This window comes from Tachypleus tridentatus, chromosome 9, assembly GCF_004210375.1.
Source record: "Tachypleus tridentatus isolate NWPU-2018 chromosome 9, ASM421037v1, whole genome shotgun sequence".
Classification (NCBI taxonomy): Eukaryota; Metazoa; Arthropoda; class Merostomata; order Xiphosura; family Limulidae; genus Tachypleus; species Tachypleus tridentatus.
This window is the reverse complement of record NC_134833.1, coordinates 60,484,858-60,504,534: the sequence shown is the minus strand read 5'-3', so window position 1 is coordinate 60,504,534 and position 19,677 is coordinate 60,484,858. Positions and strand designations below refer to the sequence as shown.

Here is a 19,677-nt window from a genome sequence, read left to right as displayed (position 1 = left end):
GTCATTATACTTTGATTACTTGCTTACAGCTTGAACGAAAGAGTGTATGAATCTTTTTATTCCTTCTTCTGAGGGAAGGAAAAACTTCATGAAGCTGGAGATTTATAAAGGCGGATTTGCTCGAAATAATTAGCAAATAGCGTAACGTCTCTGAAAAACAAATATATATATATAGATGGGAACGCATTTCCACAATACTACACCATTGCTTGTATTAACTTCTTCTTGTGGATGTATCTTCAAACAATTAGTTAAATCTAAATACAATTTGTCCAATCCGGAAGAAGCTACGCAATGAATGGTAAATATATCAACAAAGTTCTGATAATTTTAGGGAACTTATAATATAGTTCAAATTATTGGCTCAGAGCTGTTGAATGAATGATATAAAAGTGGGTTTTCTAAACCGAAATATTCACGAAAAGAGCAACGTTTTCAACATTCAACATGAAAGCTCTTTTTGCAGCTCTTGTTGTGGTCGTAAGTCTTGCGATGACAAAACGCAACTCTATAGACATGATGAGGAAACAAATGAGCAGTAAGTTCATTTTCAAAGTTTATTAACGTATAAAATATTAAGTAATCGTTCTATTAAAGTAAATATTCTCTATTAATACCTATATTAGATCAGGAGTAACACAAAAAAGTCTTAAAATTATATTAAATATTATTAGAGCAAAATTTTATCATATGTATAGCTGTATTATTAAAGTTAAGAAATAGTCTGAAATTGTCTCATTCGTACCATTGCAATTTTAATGAATCTAAGGAGTCAAGGAACGGTTTTGAAAATTTCAACCGATATCTTCTATCAAGGATGTATCATCCACTTCTAGAATTACTTTTATTATAAGTTCTTGGTAGTATTGTTGTAGCTGAGCAATAAGTAAAGCAATTGAGATTTCCACAAAAATTATATGTTTCAGATTAAACCAATCAAAATTGGAAACAAAAACTGGTAAGTTTCAGATTTAACCAATAAAAATTAAAAATAAAGGCTGGTAAGTTTTACATTTTAGTAATACAAATCACAAAAAAGAGTAAGTTTCAAATATAAAACTATCAAGAAACATACCAGAAGCTCATTTGTTTTTCTTAATTAAAAATGTCAGGAGTGTTGCAACATAAAATGCGCCTACAAAGAAATGCTTCAATAAAATCTACTCTGTTATGTAATACAGTAATGATGGCTAATTGTTAACTTAACTCTGAATAAAATAATTTTTCTCATAGCTGATAAATATTATTGAATGTTAAGTTTTTCCAGGAAAGCCTTCAGACTCGATAACCTTTCGAAGGAACTAGCAGTTGTACTTGCAGGTGTTTCTGATAGTTTATATAAGGATTTATCTCACCAACTCACATCGATGCTTCAAATAATCTGTTGTAATATATCTAGTATAATGTATTGTAAGTATGCGAATCAGAAAACTTACGTTTAATATTACCCATGGGCTTCTTTCAGTTGCTATGAACTTCATCAGGTGCACGCTTACGTTAAATCTCAGCTATTATTTTTGATATTTCACATCTTTTATTTGTAGTTGAACACAAAGATACACAATGGGTTGTTTATGCTCCTCCCAACATTAGTATTGAAACGTCTTTTCTAGCGTTGTGGGTCCGCAGACATATCGCTATACCACTGGATCCCATTTAAGATGTCTACTATGATCACGTTTGGCTTTAAACTATTTATTTACTGATATTTTTGATTTATTTTAGTAACTCGTTGATTTGTTCTTCATTGGACGACATGTTAAAACGACGATAATGCAATTAATTTTTAAAATATCTGTGGTTAAGATATAAATGAAGTTTGTTTGACGCATATAAATTTTTATTCTACTTGCTATAATTTTTTATTGTGTAAGATATTACAATGTCAATTAATCCTATACCATCAGAATCCTCTGTTCAGACTAATTTCTAAGATCATTTGTTTTATTTCTTATACTCCTAGCAATACAGTTTTGTCAATTTAGCCTACTGTTAAAACTATCTTGTAACACTACTATACCCTTCTCTACTTGCTAGATTTTTCTTCAATGTTTTGGTTCTCTGCACTGTTTAATCCCATTTCATTTTATTTTTCAAACAAAAGTGCACATAACTTAAAATTTAAAATTTCTTAAATATCATTGATTATGAATCCTCATTAATTTTATTGTTATTCACATCAACATAAATAAATCACGTTATCTGTTGAAATATCTTGCTTATTTAGTAATTTGCGTACCGTAGACAAAACATTTGACCACTGTATTATGTATTTTCTCCATTTATAATTGTATATTTTTTGAAGTACCTTGTAATAAATTTTCAGGGAACTGTATAATTGAGAATGGAGTGATTCATTTGTGTCAAAGAATTTTAAACAATCTTTTTTGTTTAGTTTTATATTTTGACTTTTTCATTTTAAGTATGAGACTGGAAATGAAATTGGGGTGAGACCTGGGAATAGTTGTTGATGAAAATACTTCTAAGGATCTTCAGAAAATTCTCTAAGATCTCATAGAAGAGCTTAGGAAGAAATACAGTGATACCAGGGAAAGGTTAAATATAGTTATGTTTGTTGTATTTTACATTAATTTTATTAATCTCATTATTTCTAGGTTGTGTTAATTTCCTGTTCATTTTCTAAAATTCAAAACTGCACCATAATTTTAAAATTGCAACAACCTTTAAGATTTTAAGTAAATGAGCACAGATTTAATAGAAGTCTACATAACTGATGTTTGTGTTTTCTTTGCTCATTGAATACGTTAACTATATGGTTATAGGTACACCTGTTCAGTGCACATCATGAAATTTTACTGTGTTTCAAAATTGATTAAACAATCTTACCCTCAATGTGTACTAACAAAATTAACATTATATTTATCTATAGTTCAAAGTTTTATGTTATCTAAGTTTTAATTTCTTTATTTCAAAAGAAAACGTAAAGAAATATTCTTAAATTTCTGTTTGGTTAACAAAATATTATCTTATAAATTTTGTAACTTGAATACTTTTTGATATACAACAACATTCCATGTGCTGATAAAAGCGAGTAAAGTTCCTCAGTTTAAGCACTCTTATTTCAAGCTATTTCGGACGTTCAGAGAAAAAAGAATTTAGTTTAACACTTAACAGATTCCAGATTTCTTAACATGGAGTTGTGATTTGCCAAGAGAAATGCCACGTTTCAAAATATGATCTCCCACTAGGTGTTTTGGAATTCACATAAAAAAATTCCATAAGGAACTTGTGAAATCGTTTATAGCGATTTTGGTGCTTTTGTCCTTGCTTGCACTTTTACATTTTAGTTTTACATTTAAGTTAACTATGTGTTATTTATATTTTAAAATGCACGTCAGAAAAATTTAATAATACTTTACAATATAAGTCAAACTGCTTTGTTTCATTAGGATTAGTGCAGTAGGTAAATGTCAACCTCTTCTGAAGAAAACTAGTGTCTTTGACTACTGGTGCCCTAGTATTGCCTGTGAATACCTGTTAACATGCATTGCAATAATAATTAAGTGTTAAAGGACAGGAAAAAAATATAAAACATCAAAATTAAATTATATGCAAAAAAAGTACAAACTTACAGTTAAGAATATAAGAAAAAGAGATAATTTAAGTTTAATCAATCAGAAATGAAAAGGTATGTACGTATTTTGTTTTTTTAATTTTAAACATTTAGTTGGATGATACATTGTTAATAATACTAAAATTATTCAGTCAGAGTAAAAACAATTACACGATAAAAATAACAATTCTTTAGTTACAATACATATTAAAATAATCTCATTCTTTTTGTACAAAATATTTGTATTTTTTAATAAAATCTTACCCATTGTTGTGAAGATCTGATAAAAAAGCTAAGAGTTATATTACATATTGTTGAACTTTGGATCACAGAAATAGCCAAATGGGTTCAACTCCACAAGCACAAGGTTAAAAAGTTTGCAATGAATTATTTTCAAAATATGTAGGTGGTTAAAACATGAATAACACATATATATATGTATGAGTAATAATTGCGTAAGACTGAAATGACTCAATATGTTTCAATGCTTAATTCTCATTTCAGACACCAAATTCTTAATACTAAATGTAGCAAATGTTCAGATATTTCATAAGATTTTGTTCATTATTTTTATACTTATTCTACTTTTAATTTAATTTGACTACATATTTTTATTACTGCTGCCCTTCATCACTTTTAATTTCTCTTTTTTTTTTAAATTCAAAGGGGTTTATGTTGTAAAGGTATTGAACTCATTAATACCAGTTTTGATCGTATTGTTTGTTGTTAGATTCTCACGCAAGTTTTAATTATATGGGAGGTAACATAATTAAATTCTATAGCTTCTATACTTATAATACTAGTAGTATTTTTTTCCCTGAATACATTGGTAAGGCTTTTAAATAAGGTTTACTTGTGGTAGTGCTGTTACTTCATGGTGTAACTTTGCACTTAACTACAACAAAATCAAATTTAAATAATTTTTGAAGTTTGAATGATGAAGAATTTGCACTACGTGAAACATAAGGGCATAAAGATAGAAGGTGGGGCATTCGTCATTTTTATTGTGTTTGAAATTTTAAAATCATTACTTCTTACATACTTATATGAAATAACCAACATAAATTTATTACTTTTTAAACCAGTGTATTAAAAAGTAAAATTAAAAATGTGTTAATGGAAAAATAAAAGTTTGATGTACTTAAATCTGGGTCTTTTTAATCCAATTTAGATGATGACTTTAGTTACTTAATAACCAAAGGTTACCTGAAATCATTGATTTTTGACATTTTATGAAAAAGATTGAATTATTCCGTTTGTGACTTAATTAGAAGTATTGCATGATAACTGTGAGTATATAAATTTCACCATAATGTGACCTTACACAATGATTCAGAATGCAAAAGAACTAAAAACATACAGTATTACTCATACTAATAACGATTTAGACTTCCCCTTCCAATGGACCCATGTTCCCCACAAAAAAAACATTGTGGATGAACCTCTTTGCATTAATTACAAAGCCTTGCAAAGCATTTCTAACAAAAAGGGCTTACGTAGTCACACTCTCAAAGGTCTAGCCTCATTGCACAAATTGTATGTTAACAAGTTCAACACATCGTTCTGTACTTTATTTTAATCAAAGTTTTAATATCTATACCAACAGTCTTTAGAATAAATTTTTACTTGAAGTGGATTTCTCATTGTCATGATACATTAAATATCGAGTGTCTTGCCTGTATGTTTCAATATATTATGTACATTAATTTCAATACTAATTGTTTTAATTAATAATTTATTGTGAAAAAGACTGACACAGATAATAATAATAGTAATAAAGATACAGTTCTGCCATGACTATGAACTACACCTATTATTCCATAAGAGAACCAGCAATTTTAGTAAAGAATTAGCATGGTTTCATAAAAATAAAAGTATAAAACTTTTTTTAAACCTACAGTTTCAACTTCCAGAATTTTTTTTTTTCTTTTGTGTCTTATTCGTTTGTGCATCTAACAGAGAATGGGATAACTTCTGCTTATAACATTTCTGTTTATCATGTGATTAAAATTCAAAATTCTGTGGGTCTTACCTTTTGATCCATGATTTATCAAAGAATTGTAAAGGCAATAGAATCGCTTTCTAGTAGATATTGCTTGTATTTACAGACAAAGTCGTGTGTTCAAGGCATCTAACCCTCCCTCTACTCAACCACTGTGCTATGAAGAAAGTCGTTCCTTCAACTAGTTTTACTGTGCAATGTTCTTATGAAGCAGTATGTTCTCTCTGCGGTCATCAGAATTATCCTGTAAATACAAGCAGCTGCATTTCATTCTTATTGCTTTCTTATACATTCATGGAATCAAAAGAATGTTTTTTCATTAGATATTTTTAGATATGGATAACACTGAATACTTTCTGACAGGAAAAATATTGAAAGAAAAGTATAATTATGAAGGAACAATGGTACAAACAAAACCATAGGATTATAAAGTCTCTTTTCCTTTAAAACAAATGTTTTTTCTTAACATTTTCTTTTTAACTATTATTCCATTTATGTTTTTAAATTATAGAAAAAACAGCTAAAGTGGGTAAGACAACTCTACAAGTTGGTCAGAAAAAAATGAAATATTTCTTGTAATTAAAGAAGAGATTAATTTGAAAAACAGATACAAAACCAAAATAAAATAATTATAACAATTAATCCTACTACCTGTTAGTAAAATAGTGGTCCAAGAGTTGGTGATGGGTGGTGATGAATAGCTGCTTTCCCTCAAGTCTCTCACTGCTAAATAAGAGATGGCAAGCAAAATTAAAACCAATCGTGCCAAAACAACTAGTGAGGATAGTAATTACAAACTCAATACTGGTAACCCACATTTACAAGTTTCTGCACACTAAACTTCAGGTTCGGCAAGACCAGGTGGGTTAGGGCGTTCCACTCGTAATCTGAGGGTCATGGGCTCGATTCCCCGTCACACCAAACATGCTCGCTTTTTCAGACCTGGGGATGTTATAATATGACGGTAAACCCCACAATTCGTTGGTAAATGAGTAGCAGAAGAGATAGCGGTGGGTGGTGTTGGCAAGCTGTCTTCCGTCTAGTCTCACATTCGAAGAGTAAGTTTGCGCGAAACTTATAAACAAAAGAAACACAACACTTTAGAATAACAATTCTGAGAGAATGAATGTTATATGTTTGATGGACACAAAAGATAAATATGTCCTCTTCACGTTTTATATATTTATAACGAATTTTAGTTGACGAATGAAATCCGACATTCACTGAAGAAATATTAAAAGGTACATACATAGAATCTGAATCATAGAGACAAGATTCATTTACTCCAAGAATAAAAATATTTTAAAATAACCAAGTTTTGTCACTATTTTAGAACGCTGGTCAGTATTATGTGATTTTTCTACGATATTTGGTGTTAACTAATTTGACTGATATACGAAATTTTATTGGATTTATTCGATGTAATTGACATAATACTTAATCATTTTAATGTTATTTATATTTACAGCTTCAACGGATCACTTAACAGCTGATGAGGATCAGCATCTACATATTATTTATATTAACCTGAATCTGTCGTGGTTTCCTTTTCTTTGAAATGTGTTTAACTCTTAAATACGTTTATTTTGAAAATAAACTGTCAAAACAATAACATAATTGAGTTCTTAGTGATTTGAGAATATCAGTTTCAGGTTATGATAAAGCAAAGGGTACCATGTGATTTTGATAAGCTACTTAATTATATGTTGTTTGTTTCAGTATCTTGATTACAGGGAAAGAAAACCAGTGTGTATATTTTATAAAATAAAATAAAAAATTTCTTAAATTATTTTTAAACATAAAGGTTCAATGAAGAAAACAGCCATCATTTTCAAGTGCTAATAAAATCAAAATAAGAATTTTTTCAAATTACACGAGTTCAAAGTAGTAATTCATTCTTCAAGCTTATTAATTTGGTATAGAAACTTTCTTCAGACAGAAAGAAACCGCAGCTACGGTGGTCACGTGTTATTAAATAATTTTGTGTTTGTCGTTTAGTGCAAAGCTGAACAGTGACGTGTCTGCAATCTAACCACCGTAGGTATCGAAATCTGACATTTAATTCCATAAGAATAGTTCCTTCGTTTGTTTATTTTAGAGCAAAAGTGAAACTGTACTATCTTTCATATCCATCGCGCAGAATGTAACTCCTGGTTATAGCGTTGTAAATCCATAAATTAAAGCCTGTTCTATCAGTGAATTTAACAGTAGTTGCAACTTATAGTTAAAATTGTTACACATAAACAAAATATTGACGCCACATTAAACACAGAAGAAGGTAGAATTTAGTGTTAAATCCTTTCAACATGTTTCTTTTTATTTATACATATCGAACATTCTAATAGTGTTACTACGATGAATAAGAAAATATTTTACTAATGATAAAAGTTGGTTGGACACTTTATCAGAAACAGCAATGTAAGTGATGAGTTGATAATGAGAGAAATGTATACATTGTGTTAGTGAGTCTTTATTTATAAAAAAAAAAAAAAACAGTTGTGGCTCAAAACGTTAAACCTTAAATTGTTTTGAATTATTATGATAAATCAAATAAATATATACTAGGAATAGTGAGAAACTGCAGCAACACGGAAAGGAAAGAAAATAAATTTAATAGGAAATATTCATATTTTTGATAAAGTAGTTATAAGACGCCAGATTATAGAAGTTTTATCAATACACACAAAAAATAAGTAAAATAATTAAATTATTTACAATTAAGGTTTTTAAAATACAATCATAAACTGTACTACAAAGTTCGTTATAACTCGAGTGTAGTGTCACCGTCTCCATCAACATCTGTAATCTTTATTTCCATGGTCCTTGTTACAGTATTGACCTCATCTGCATGTATTTTAGTAGATTTCTATATTTTAATTCTAGCCATCTTCAGATTGTTTTGCACATATTGTGTTCCTTTTTTTTCTGAACTTCAATCTGAACATGATTTATACAGTGATACTTTTTTTTCATTTCAGTTTTTACACAAGAACATCTACTGCTTATTACAGTGAGGTAGTTTTAAAACATAGCAATGACAGTAACACTGCGAAAATAAATAGAAAAATTACGTTTGTACAAGAATGTTGCACTAATCACTGTGCTGAAAACGTTGCACCTTTATTTGTACAAATATTCTACATGGCCAAAATTAAAATACAGAAATCTACTTAAATATATGCAAGTGATGTAACAAGGACTATGGAAACAAAGATTACTGATGCTGATCTAGACGGTGACATTGCCTTATATTTTAAAGTGTAAACTGACTTATTTCGTATATTTTCTTTACAAAATGTAGATATATTAAAACTCTTCAAAACGTTCATTCATAAATATTCTCATTCTGTCTATTTATGAATTATTTGCCTTTCAATTCATCTCTGAATCAACTTGTATAGTCCACCTTTTTGTATTGCATTTCTAAGTGTAATTCATAACCAATAATAAATATTGATTTATGAAAGAGAATACTATAAAGTAAGTGTCAATTAATGGAGTAATTCACAGTAAACGGTTCGGAACACAAACCGATATAGGTAAAGGAAAAGGTTAAAACATACATTATGCGACTTCTTATCCTTCAGTTAGAATTGCAGTTAATTTAAACAGCACCGTTTCTCCACATGAAGAACACGCCCGCTTGCGCAACATCTGATAGAAGAAACACAATAAGCAATACTATTTTAACATATGTGAGCTATTGTTTTTGTTAGCAAACAAATGGTACGCTTACTCACGAAACATGTTAGGATTTAAGTACTGATTAAAGACTTGATAACTGAAGTTAAATAAGGATTAAATACTTCTACACTGGGTAAAAATTTGCACCAAACATTACCTGTACGGTCTTGAACGGAAAATAAACCTGAGTTTGAAATAATCCCAAATATTTCGTACCAGAAAAATTAAAATGTTAAAGGAATTTTAATTTTGTTTTGCATTTTGCGAAAAGCTACACGAGTGCTATCTGCGCTGGCGATCCCTAATTTTGCAGTTTAAAAGTAGAGGGAAGGCACCTAGTCATCACCACCCACCGCCAACGCTTGAGCTACTCTTTTACGAACCAATAGTGAGATTGACCTCCATAATATAACGTCTCACGGTTGAAAGGGCGAGCATGTTTGGTGTGATAGGGATTCGAATCCGCGACTCTCTGATTACAAATCGAATGCCTTAACCACTTGGCCATACCGGGCCACGTTGAAGGAAATGTAAAGCATTATCGATCAGGTTATTATGAAGCACGTGGGAATAAAGGTTGTTATTTATGCACGATGTCACCAACAGCGTAATTAGAAAATAATAAATGATATATTTTCCTTCTAAGTTACTCTTCAACGTAAAATATTCTCATGATTGTTTATGTTTATGCCAACCCAGCCTAGCTAAAAATAGCAAAAACGCAAATATTTCAACAACAAAATACAGGAAATTATATACTAACAAAGGCTTACAGAGATCCAGAATAAACAAACGCGGCATTCTTATAAATTATTCAAATAGTAAGAGCAATACTTTAGGAAACATATGAGAAAAAGCATACTTTAGTGCAACGACAATTGCCCCCTACTAGTACAGCGGTATGTCTACGGATTTACAAGGCTAAAATCAGAGGGTTTGATTCCCCTTGGTGGGCGCAGTAGATAGCCCGATGTGACTTTGCTATTAGAAAAACAGAGACACGCAACGACAATATACATGACCTAGATATATCTCCCTTTAAATGTTATTAAGAATAATCTAGAAAAACGTATTATCGGGGAGAGGTTTTGTTACATTTATGTTGAATAAGTTTAATTGTGTATGTACATGAGCAATAGATGTAACAGTAGTGAGTATAGGACTGTATGTGCAATCTTACAAAAAGTAAACTCTGATGTTAGTGTACAAGATGCTACAACGAGTAAATGGACATGGCTGAAAAGGGTATATTAATTAAAAATCAGCGTATACTTGCACATAAAGTAACATAACGCAAGTAAAGCAACGACAAATAGGATATATTATCATAGAATCTGTGAAAAGAAACAACTTGTTAAGAAAGGAGCAAGACGTATGCCGAGCACCTAACCGTCCCTCGATAAAGACACGTGTTACAAATTTAACTACAGCGCTGCAGGTTGTTTATGAGGCGGTTTATAGTGTAGTGTATTATATCGTCCATTTGATGAGTTTAGTTTACCTAACTTATTTATATTTCAAGGCATCGCGTTTACTGCATATGGAAAACATTTCATTTAACGTCCTCTTGTGGCTCAATGGCATCTTAGAAAACTCACACCGTGGTCGGAAGGGCACAGATAGCCCATTATGTAGCTTTATTCTTTATTCAAAATGAACTAGTTCAACAATTTAACAATTTTTGTGGAGATTTAACCGATAAAGATATCCGTGTTCCAAACATTTGACTGTACAATTGCTTCGGGGAATTGTTGATTCTTTTATCACCGGTAGACTTAGACGACTTCAAGCAGGAATAGCAGTAACAGTGACACTGTTAAATGTAGGCTTATAAATATATGATACTGATATGCAAACTTCATAACTGTCTACACATTTACAAAAAAAAAAAAAAAATACAGCCTAAAAATTTTTATGAGTATAAACTTTTTTTTTAAAACAGATATGTTATTCTTTATGATATTTACTATTTTAATTCAAGAAAACGGTATTGGTTACCTAAATAATTTACTCTTAATCGTATAGTACGACTGTATCAGTGGATAAGTTGTATGTGTTATTTATAACTTCTGTGGTGGCTGTTTCACACTTAAATTTCCAGTTCCTGTTAAATTACAGTAAAGCCAGTGACTCTTTATAAATGTCCGATTTTCTTAATGTGATCTGCGCTGTGGAGCACATGTTATGAATAAATTATTTCCAGTATAATTCGTCACTCAAAATTTTCTTTCGTGAGAGGGGTGTTATATATTATCCTGTATTTCGTCTGAGTCTGTGATTTATTATATTGCACACGTTACGTATTACTACTTCAAATAACCGGAATTTTAATTTGAGCTTACTAGTTAATTAAATGTTAACATGTATTAAATTTATGTTAGTTGCCAAGGAATTTGACAAAAAATAATTTTCTTTTTTATGCAAACATATTTCAATGTACAAAGATAAAATAATACAAATTATAATAAAAGTTACACTAATAGTTATCACAAGTAATGATTTATATACAAGTTTTACAAACTTACCGACAACACTGAGTCTCATATCCAGTCTACAACTAAATATTTTATCGACTACTCATGTCCACGCAGAGCAAATTAAATCTGAATTGGTATTGTTTCGCCTCGATTAAGCTAACGACGTGTTTAGACGAGCCTCACGCCCTTCAGCTTTCTCTCCTGTGTCGCGACTAATCTTCACCAAAGCTCTCGACGATACTGTTAATCACTAGTATTTCATACATATCTAATACATTGTTGATTCTTACGCACACGATCGCTGTGAAAATTTCGAGATGTGGAACCTGCACAATAAACAGTTAAAAATATGCGTTAACGGTAAAAAAAAAGTATGCACAAATAAGCGTAGATATACTAAATGTGGTAAGACCGTTACAGGGTTATTGCATCCCCATATGGTATGTCTAGAAAAAGCAGATATGTCTGGGTCTGTAAAAAGGAGAAGTTTATATCTTGTATGTGTGTTTGTTTACCGACGGATCTAATGTTAACAGATGGGGCATAAAAAATGAGGCAGAACACGTGCATTAACACAAGGAAACAATGTTTTATGAAAAGCTTTGGAGTGTACAAAACAACAAGCACAAGTCTTCTTAACATTTGTATTAAAAACAAACAGAAAAGCAGTTTAGCCATATAATACGTTATGAACCTAGTTCGAAGTACCTTTCTTCTTTCTGTGTTATTAATAAGAATATTAGAAGGTCAACTAGAAGTGAGAAAACTGGTTCCAAAATGAAGTGAGTAAAGATGAGAGATGGAGCTTTCCACATTTTTAGTGTGAGTCTGATTCTTTACTTTCTGCATAATTATATCTACAATGAACAATTAGTTTTGTTAGTGCATGCTATCCTCACCTTGTAACGTAGGTTACCATATAGTAGTAAAATATGCAACACAAGGAGTTAACTCGATCTAGCTTCACAAACTAAGTATAATGAACAGTACTAAAATAATTACCTGTGTTCGTATATAATGTGGGTTAAGTTTTACACTAATTGTTTCACTAAATTATAGACAAATCCAAAGTTTATCTTTTTATGCATCCTTAAGCTGTTTCCTACTTGTAAGTTTGTCTTCATCTTCTATTAAACATCCCACATGTTTTCTACCTTCCCTTTGATTGTGAGACACTCCTTCACGAGGCTTTTATCTTCTTAGCTCTAATCTATCTCTTTTGGATTCATGTAAATAATGTTGTTGATCTATCATGTTTTGAAAACTTAGGTCCTGGACTCTTCATTTATTTTTCCCGTTCTTTTGTGTTTTGAGGAGATTGGTTTTCACTATGAGCATCTTTCCATTACTGTTTTTCTATCTTCACTTCTCACTTCTACTCATTTTGTATCCAATTCCAGATTACAATACTCTTTGAGAATATTTTATATTTGGTGTGGTTCAACTTGCTTCAAAAATACGCCATCTTCCTTTTTCATGCCATCACATCCTCTTTATCTTATACTTCAATAACATTACACACTGTAACAAATTTTGTTCTTGGATATTATGTGTTATTCGTTATTACTTATGTTGTAAATGTACAGAAAATGGCCCTTCAAACTTTACTTTTGTTACGTGGATAATGAAATTTAGAAATTAAGCTCTTTTTAAAGTAAAAACGAGCAAACATTCACATATTCATTAACATTAGGTCTGAATAAAACAACGTAGGATTCAAGATTTACATGTTTTTATACTAAAGTTATACAAAAATGAACAAAAAATGAAAAAAAGAAGTGAGTAGTTTTTAAAGATTTGCGACTGTAATGTAAATCACTTTCACTCATCAGTCCCCAAATATTTATCCTATTATGTTCTCGATACATGTTCTTAGATCAAGCAAAGTTAGAAGAGAAAAATAGGTCTTTTCCATTTACTTTAGACACAAGCAATTGGGATGTAACACGTTCTGCCCAGAAACAAGAAAATGTAAAAAACAAATTGTTACACAGTGTTGTTTACCACAGGGACAGCTTGAAATTCTTCCTATTCTGTGTCAAGAGGTGGGTATCCAATGACAGAGTGGTATGTATTCGGACTCACACTGTTAAAATCCTGATTTCGGTACCTGTATTGAGCATAGCACAGATAGGCCATTGTGTAGCTTTGTGCTTAATCCAAAAGAATTCCCAAAAATGGTTGACTTGGGAGAGAATATTAGCTGTTTACAAGCAATTTTTGTTATTAAAACATATTTTTTATTCATGTCAATACATGTCTTGCTAATATTAACAGAATTTTTTTCTACATTTAACAAAAGCAGATATATGTACGTATTGTTTAGATATATATCAATTACAAATTTAGAATGAAAAGTTATAAGTGAAAAAATTAAATGTTTTTGTGATACACTGACATGTCATTGGTTTTGTTACTTGTTTTTATTATATAGATTTTTATAAAATCATACATCTATTTTCTATGCTTTGTTTTATTGTTCTCCATAGTCTAAACATTTACTAAACCAAAAGGAAAATTGCAGTGATATTGCATATCTACATTAAAATTATAATTTTATATGTTTTTATGGTTGGCCAAATGATGTCTGTGTGTTAGTTCCAGAAGACTAGTGTTTTAAGAGAACAACGATCTCGAGGTGACATCATCAGTTTGATAAAGAGAACACATTTACCACAGAATTGAGGCATACTTACTTATGTACAGCTTCTACCTGAAGACGTACAAGTAGATTCCTATTTGGAGATCAATGTGTTTGGTTTGATGGACTCCTCTCAAGAGCAAGAGACATCTGTGGACCTAATCACAATCCTGTAAAAGTGACTGTCATTTGTGTGCAAAAGTACGTAAGTTTTTTTTTTACCATTTATTTTACTATTATATTTATTCATGGTATTCTTGTTTTTTACATCAATGTATATCTTGAAACCTTATATGTTTTAGATTGTCATCAAATTCAATTGGTAATTGCTTTATTCCTTGTTGTTAATAAAACGACTTATATAATTAAGACTGCTTTTAATAAGAAATAATTGGAGGAGAGATTTCCTAAAGATTCAGCCAATGACAGCTACAGGTTACTTACCTCTTATGCAGAATCTCTGTTTAGTGAAGGTTTAATAGTGTAAATATAAAATGATTCTTTGTTTTTTATTGTCTTCCAGAATTTGTTTGTGTCGACGATTCTAGTGTTTTACCAGTTTATTCTGTGTCCAGTTGTCGTGGCGTACTCTGTAATGGCTGAATTTTGTGTTTTCATGAGTCTTTCACTTGCTACACTTAGTATCATCAATATTAACCTCAGATCAGTAAGTTGTTTCAGAGAACCTCTGGATGTCCTGTTACTTCTGTATGATGTATGTTTACTTTTCATGTCTGTAGTTTTATTTTTCACAAGTGTTGGTTAGTCACACTATGAGGAAGTTTTACAAAATAATATTTGAGTCACTTTGCTGAATAAGAAGGCCCAAAACACAAAGCAAAGACCCAGATTTAATTAATGTGTAAAGCAATAATTACAGATGTATTTTGTCTCAGGTATCATCATTAAAGCAATAAGGGTACAAACTGTCTGTTGATTTTAACACAAATTACAATAAAACTATTTCTTGATAAGACAACATGACTACATGAAAATATTTGAGTTTCATTGTAGCTATGTTTTTAATGTAGTAGTTTCATGCTTCATATTTGTGATTGTTGTCGAGTGACGAAATCTCAGTCACGGATTGGTGATGATGGCTTATATCATCCTTTTTCAAATGAATTGTTGAAACAAATAACTAATTTATTCCTTCGCAACGTGCACAAATATTACTAAACCTATTTGTAATTTGTGTACCTTCCTCGAATTATGTTTTCTTCGTGTTAGAACAAAGCCACAGTAAGCAATCTTCTGTGATCACTGCGTGTGGTCAAACATCAGATTTTAGCATTGTAAGACAGTAGACTTACTGCTATTTCACGAAGGGGACTGCATTAACACATTTATAATCACGAATAGGCGAAGTTTTTGGAACCATTAATTAGAAATGATGATACTGTCATAGAGATTTGAATTTTATCAGATAAATAATTAAATTTAATTAGTCAGGATATTGCGTTAGTTTTGAAAATAGCCGTTTGCAACTACACGCTGTTAGATGAGACCATAAATTATAATAACATTTTTTTTTTTTAATTTCGTAGAAAACTAGACAAAGGCTGTCTGTGCTATCCGTCCATAATTTAGAAGTGTAAGACTAGAGAAAGGTAGCTAATCATCATCAACCACCGCTAACTCTTGAGCTACTCTCTTACCAACGACTATTGGGATTGACCATAATGTTATAACGTCCCCACTGCTGAAAGGGCGAGTATGTTTTGTGTTTCCAAACTGCAACCCTCAGATTACAAGTCGGGTGCCTGAGCCACCTGGCCATACCGGGTTTACAGTAACGAACCGAGATTTTCTAAACGTATTTCAGAAACTCACGAATTTTGCTACCACGCTATCTTTTATTGCTATTATTATTCGGCAATTATACCTATGACCAACTTATGATTTGCTATTGGAACTAGGATAACATCGTCATTGTAATATGTTCCCGTTTCGCTATGACAAATGTAAATTATATATATAATACATAACATACAATTATATATTACATACAAAATTATATTACGCAACTTTCTGTTACATTTTAATGAGGTTTCACCGAACGCGTTTTCATTGATCGTCTTCGTAAAACTTCTGTTATTTTTATCAGTTTCAAGTCCTACAAGGCATGACATTAAATAATATTAATATAATTTAACTCAATATTAAATATACCGCATTAATTTTATACTTTTACTCTTTATGTTCAGCCTGCCAAAAGCACAACTTGATGGCTGCTTTCTTATACCACTAGAAACTGAGTTTCGATACCTATGGTGGAAAGACAACAGATAACCTTTTCAATAGCTTTGTGCTTGACGACAAAACAAAAACACTTCGTGCTTGTAACTTTCCTTAAGTCATCTCCTTAGATTCTTAAATGTATTATGACAGTTTTTATAACTTTTTTATAACTGTAGAAGCAAGTGAAAATATTGTAATCATTTAAATTCACAAAAAATATAATTAAACTCTTTGTGGTTTGTATATGGAAACTTATACTTTGACTGTATAAGTCCATAGCTAAAGACATTAAATGATAATGACGTCACATTGTAATCATATAGGTAAATCCTGGTATCTAAGGTATTATCAATTTAGTTAGTTTGGATCAAATAAACATTCTTTCAAAATGGTTATTTGATGTTTTAATGTATCTCCTCACTATAATGACGTCATAATATATATTAAGGCATAGATTAAAAATATTGCAAAGATATTTGATTAAAATAGTCAAACACACTATTGCTTCACTGAAATGAAAGTAAGTTTAGAGTTTTTACTTTGTTTTACGTGACATTTAGAAAAACTTGTGTTGGTTTGGGTTTAAAATTCCTAGTTCCCCAATAGGGCTTAAATGTAAAGTTCTGAACGTTCAGCTGCTGCAATAATAGTCTAAATATGCGATCTGGCTATAAAACACCGTCAGAAACAAATTTATTTAAACCAATTAAACGTAATTTAATAGCTATAATACTATAATATTTTCCACGAAAATAAATATGATGGTATTTCAGGCCAGAGAAACATTAAGTACAAATAAAGATAAAGTGATTATTAAATATGATAACAATAAGTTTACGGATCTACAAAATTCAAACCTGGGATTTGATTCATTTAGGTAAACGTACCCAGATAGCGTTTTGTTTAACTTTGCACCAAAAAACAAAAATAAACTATTTTTGTGTTTTTCTGTATCAATTTCTTTACTTCTCTATAAACACGATATCATCAAGTTGTTCAGTTTTAATACTTTTCCACGATATTTACAGTCATGTGAAAAAGTTAGGACACCCAATGAAAGCTTCTGTATTCTTGTAACATTTTTCGATATATAGATATTTATTTTCAATTTTAACAATACTGAGAGATTATAGGAATATAACAAAACAATTAAAACTGAAGAAAAGACTTTTCAAGATCTTCTGTAAATGTAATTCTACAAAAATGCATATTCTTAGTGAGGAAAAGTTAGGACACCCCAACATTTATTCCCCCTTACAATGGCTCAACTCACACACAGGTGTATCACACCATGTGGACATGATTAGAAGATACTCAGTATTTTGAATGAGGCTTTCCTTATTTAATATGCTCCTGACTGTTGAAGTGAGATTAAGAACCATGGTGAGAGAAAATTAGCTGTCTGAGACCTTCAGAAGGAAAATTGTAGAAGCTTATGAGTATGGTAAGGAATTTAAAAAGATCTCACAATATTTTGAAATCAACCATTCCACAGTCCGGAAAATAGTCAACAAGCGGAGGGCTTTCAAAACAACTGCCAACATGCCCATGTCTGGTTGTCCAAGCAAGTTTACGCCGAGAGCATACCACAAGATGGTAATAAAGTCTCCAAAAACCCTAACATTTCATTACGGGACCTACAACTGGCTCTAGCTACTGTTGATGTGAAAGTGCATGCCTCTACAATCAGAAAGAGCCTGCACAATTGTAACTTGCATGGTAGGTGTGCAGGGAAGAAACCTTTGCTCTCTCTGAGACACATCATGGCCAGACTGACGTTTGCCAGAGAGAATGTAGACAAAGACCAGGGCTTCTGGAATAATGTTCTTTGGACAGATGAGTCCAAAATTGAATTATTTGGACACCAGAACAGAGGACATGTTTGGCGTAAACCAAATACAGCATTCCATACAAAGAACCTCATAGCAACTGTGAAGCATGGAGGTGGAAGTGTCATGGTTTTGGGCTGCATTGCAGCAGCAAGACCTAAACACCTCACAATCACGAAATACACCATGAATTCTATGGTGTACAGAGGGTGCTTGAGGAACATGTGAGACCATCTGTATGAAAATTAAAGCTGAAGCGAAACTGACCCTGCAACACGACAATGTCCCAAACATACCAGTAAATCCACCTAGGACTGGCTGAAAACTAAGAAATGGCGAGTCCTGGAATGGCCGAGTCAAAGCCCAGATCTCAATCCCATTGAGATGCTGTGGGATGTCTTGAAACGGGCTGTACATGCAAAAAACCCTCAAACATCTCACAGCTGAAAGAATTCTGCATTGAGGAGTGGGGCAAACTTTTTTCAGACCGATGTCAGAGACTGATAGATGGCTACAAGAAACGTCTCACTGCAGTTATTTCAGCCAAAGGGGGTAACACTAGCTATTAGGGGATAGGGTGTCCTAACATTTTCTCAGTTAGAATATGCATTTTTTGTAGAATTACATTTACAGAAGATCTTGAAAAGAATTTTCATCAGTTTTAAATGTTAAGTTATATTTCTATAATATCTCAGTATTGTTAAAATTGAGATTGAATATCTATTTATCCAAAAATGTTACAAAAATACACAGGCTTTAATAGGGTGTCCTAAGTTTTTCACATGACTGAAGGTATTGAAAGCGTTACTAAATCTGATGTCTCTTACCAGATTAGTTGATCAGTTTTTCATATTTTTCATCAAACCATTTGACTCAAAGTGTAAGTTTTTAGTAGTGATGTTTCATGGGTATTACGTGTTATGAAATAGGGATTAACTCGCAATCATTGAGATGCCCCGCACGGCCATCACTTTCGTTCAAAACTCTACATATCTAACTTTAACTGATTTGTTTGATATAGTTAAAGTATCATTTTGGAAGACATTAAGAGACAAATTCTAATAAATTTATAAATTAACTTCTTGGAAGACCTTGCTTGTGCGTTATTTGGCCGGCATGGCCAAGCGTGTTAAGGTGTGCGACTCGTAATCTGAGGGTCGCGGGTTCCCATCCCCGTAGCGCCAAACAAGCTCGCCCTTTAAGCCGTGGGAGCGTTATAAAATGACGGT

At 31.5% G+C, this 19,677-nt stretch overlaps 2 long non-coding RNA genes across 3 annotated transcripts in view; both read right to left on the bottom strand.

Annotated features, from left to right (window-relative positions):
• Positions 1 to 19,677, bottom strand: part of LOC143227090 (uncharacterized) — a 246,500-nt gene that overhangs the window by 22,435 nt on the left and 204,388 nt on the right. The gene's annotated exons all lie outside the window — the stretch shown is intronic.
• LOC143227089 (uncharacterized) lies at positions 5,614 to 12,174 on the bottom strand. The gene is made up of 3 exons (XR_013014867.1): positions 11,786 to 12,174; positions 6,228 to 6,302; positions 5,614 to 5,820 (listed from the first exon to the last, which is right to left on the bottom strand). It is a non-coding gene; the product is annotated as an uncharacterized LOC143227089 (long non-coding RNA).